We start from the raw sequence: 4,008 nt of genomic DNA, 5'->3' as shown, positions 1-4,008 counted from the left end.
GCACCATTAGGGCACAAACGCTAACTCAGAGTGGACACCACCATCACAGATTTCCTGCTCCAGAACATTCACTTCCTTCCCAAGGATGGGTCAATCCGTGCATCCAAGTGTCTCTCACAGTCAAGTTCTCAATATTGCAGTTTGCTTCTGGGCAAGCCAGACACCTTGCGCTACCCCGTGCTGCCCTCTAGGGGCCGCATGACGCCAAACACCCGCCAAACAAGCAGAGAGGGAATGCAAGGCCATCTTCCTCCCTTCTCCCTGGCTGCCTGCTGGGTCAGTGCGCCTGGGCAAGAGGACCTCTGACCACTGACAGGTGTCCGGGAGCGGATGGGACAGTTCTACAGCCACGTCACCTTGCTTTTCAAATAAACAATATAAATCTTCTAATAGAAAAAAGTCACAAACTTCACATGAGTCACATGACTCTCCTTTCTGCCAGTCAAGCTGATGCACCTCACGGCAGGGATCCTAGTCCTGCTTCCTGACTTCAGAAGCCCGTCTTGCCTGAGACAGCTCCTTTTCCTCTAGTATGAGCTTCCAGCGTCTGTATCCGAGGGAAAGCAGGGGGATCCGGGACGTCCGGACCCCAAGGTTACAGTCAAGTCCAAGGCTGCGGGACCAGTCCTACACTGCTGGCCTGAAAAGCAGAAATGAAGGGAGGCTTAACTTCGGTTTTGTTCGTTCCAAACAAAAACAAAGTTCCACCTCAACCGCCGAAACTCCCTGAAACGTGACCTCAACAGTGAATGTCTTGAAGGATTAAAGAGGTGAAGGGTCCGGCAGTCCTCCTCCCTGCACCTGCCCCGCTCGCCCGCCCAGCCTTTCCCCCACCCAAGTACTTACCTGTGGCATCTCCGGGCGCCAAGGCCGGGATGACACCCGTCACAGGGTGTTCCAGGGCGTCCCAGGTGTGGTGATGGTCTGCTCCACAGCCGAGGGGTCCCGGGCAGCAGATCGGCAGGGTTCGACTTCTTCCGGATCGCCACGCGCCTGAAGCTGTAGCCTCCCTCGCCGCTCACTGCGCGGCGCCCCCGGACCGCCCGCCGTCCTCCGGCCTCGGCTGGGCGATGGGCGGGCTAGTCCGCTGTGATCGGTCTCCGGGAGCCGCTGCCTGCACGCCCGTGGAAGGGGAGCGCGGCTCGAGAGCGGGGTTCGGGCAGTTCTGCTCCCACTCCTCCTGCCGCAGCCAGCCCTGCCCGAGCCGGTCACTCAGGCCAGCTTCCAGCCTGGAGAGGCCGCCCGGGACGCGGTGCCCAGCCGAGCGCTCTCACACCGCCCGCCTGGCAGCAGGCTCGCCCGGAGACTCCGCCCCGCCGCGCGGCCGGCCCTCCCATTGGTGGAGCGGAGCCGCTCGGAGCGCACCTGCGGCTGCTCACCTGCGGCTGCTCACCTGCGGCTGCTCACCTGTGGCTCCGAGCACGGCAGCCACGCTCTGGGCCAGGTGCGAGAGACTCGCGTGGGTCTCGGGCCTTTTCGCTCGTCCGCAGGCGTGCACGGTCCTGCGGGGCACAGGGATGAGAGGGGCTTGCGTGGGTGAACGAAAAGCCCTCGGTGTAATCCGAACCCTCCCCCTCAAGACTTTGTTAGGGATGCACTTTGGACTTTTTCCCATTGGCAGGACGTTGTGTATTTTTAACACTGGCTACAACAGTGTTAAGACAATAAGCTTCAAGACCATAGTGTTTTAAGTAAAATACGGGCAGCTGCCTCCCACGGTACTCGGATGTGGCCCTGGCTCCCAGACTCAGGCCTTCTGGTATGGGTTATAGGTGTTCTGAGTGGTGTCGACATTGGTGCCAAACTCCTGCTGCACTTAGGGCAAAAGGATGTCTTACTGCATGTGTTTGGGGCAGCCAATTTTCTGCCGCCTCTTTTTTTATTTTAAAAAGGACCAGAGGGCCTGGCAGCGTGGCCTAGCGGATTAAGTCCTCGCCTTGAACGCCCTGGGATCCCATATGGGAGCTGGTTCTAATCTCAGCAGCTCCACTTCCCATCCAGCTTTCTGCTTGTGGCCTGGCAAGGAAGTCGAGGACGGCCAAATGCTTTGGGACCCTGCACCCTGTGGGAGACCTGAAGGAAGTTCTGGGCTCCTCTTCTCTATATATCTGACTTTGTAATAAAAATAAACAAATCTTGTCTTCTTGTGGTTATTATTATGAGGTTGAAATGCTTCACATAATTTAATGCCAAAAGGCACAATAATAATAAACCTGCAAGTAAATGTCAGATTAGGTGAGTTCACAACCGTCACAGTTTAAAAATCAGGGTTGGCCACACATGACACATATACTACTGTTAGAAAGAAATACAACACCAGACTCATGTTTGGTTTATCACAAATATGCAGAATCATGTAAATAAAAACACGGAGTTGAAGACAAAAAAATGCCATAAAACACTTTCAAAAAATCATTCGATTGACCTTAACAATCAAACCACTGAGCTTGAAATTTGTGGCAAGAATGTGAAAACGGTGTCTCTCCTCTAAGATCTGGATCTCCATGGCCAACTGACAGATGATTTTCCCACAAACAGGATGACATTTCCCTCGACACTTGTGTGATCTTTGCTTTCACACTTTAAAAACACACTTCCATTAAGAAGCATCAACTGACTTCCCAGTGTTTGCGCCAGAGAACTGTTAACACTCAGAGTGACTCTGAAAGAAGTTAAAATGAAAGTGTGTCCCCAGTACGTGGTCTACAGCAACTCAACTCTATTCACAGAACTAACCGGGCTCAGCAGTGTAGCCAGGCTTCAGTTAAAGCAGCGCCCATTTCAAATAACTCCAGAGGAAAGGGATAAAAAACACACCGAGGGGCAGAAACATGCATTTCAGTGTGGGAAGGAGAGCAGACAGGAACAAGCATCCCTTGACACTGTTAATGAAGAGCTCGCTAGAGAAATCAGATTTCTAGAACATCTTTTTTTTTTTATAAATACGAGTAAGCTTACATGATGTGAAATATCTCATGCAAACATTTTATACTGCATACTTCCATGCTCTCTCTGCCTTACACTAATGGCAGTATAACTGCTCTTCTTCATAAATAGAGTACTTTTGGGGGGGGAAATTCTCAATTGGAAAATCTGTCTGATGCTAATACATCTGTTTCGTGAACATTATGGCAGCAAGGACAAAAGGGAAAGCCAGCTGAAATCTTTCAGATAACAACACAATAGAATCAGGCTACACATGCTGTCCTTCATGGATTATGGCAGTCAAAATGGGCATTCAAATCAAAGATGACTTTAACTATAGACACAACTCATCTGAGAGCAGTCCACAATGATGGGAAGGGCCACTTGGGGCCCACTGGGCTAGTCTTGTGTATCCAGAGACACTGATTCTAAAGGGAAACAGGGCCAAGGTCAGCACTGATGTCGCCACTGTAACACTAACTCAACAGCGTTTGGCGATGTAGGTTTCCCTTGCCCCCAAACAGATGCATGTTAACTCTTTGGCAAATTCAAATACAAGCATCACCTTAGCTCACTTTAGTTAGTTCATAAACAAAGAACTAGAGAGTAAACTTCTCAAAAATCATGACCTTTATCCTAAGAATCTCTTTCCAATCTTATCCTACCTGACATCTACAAGACCTATGTGTGTGTGGCATCCTTGGGTGGTCAGCTCAGCTTCTCACTGGAAAGCCATAGGTACGTGCTCACTTCGGCAGCACAGATACTAAAATTGGAACGATACAGAGAAGATTAGCATGGCCCCTGTGCAAGAATGACACAAAAGCCATAGGTTTCTCCTACTGAGACAGATTCCGTCTTTTTTCTGGTTGATGACTGTTATAAATTGACTCTCATCTCAGTAGAAAGTATATTTTATTTCTTCTTTTACAAATCTTGTAACCTCCACTTAAGAACTATAGAGTTGTCTTTAAGACGGCATATTGGGAAGTCTCCACATTCTTAGATTATCGGTCCATTGTGTCATGCAGATTTCAAACAGAAGTATTTATCTGGCAAAAATATCCTCCACAGCATGAAAAA

General features: G+C 49.9%; 1 pseudogene; it reads left to right on the top strand.

The window, feature by feature from the left end:
- The first annotated feature begins 3,667 nt into the window (after window positions 1–3,667).
- On the top strand, window positions 3,668–3,763 carry LOC121151075 (annotated as a pseudogene).
- Window positions 3,764–4,008: the final 245 nt, after the last annotated feature.

Source organism: Ochotona curzoniae, unplaced genomic scaffold, assembly GCF_017591425.1.
Source record: "Ochotona curzoniae isolate NIBS_2020 unplaced genomic scaffold, NIBS_Ocur_1.0 contig_2235, whole genome shotgun sequence".
In the NCBI taxonomy this organism is placed as follows: domain Eukaryota; kingdom Metazoa; phylum Chordata; class Mammalia; order Lagomorpha; family Ochotonidae; genus Ochotona; species Ochotona curzoniae.
The sequence above is the reverse complement of the archived record's forward strand: the minus strand, read 5'-3'. Positions and strand labels throughout refer to the sequence as shown.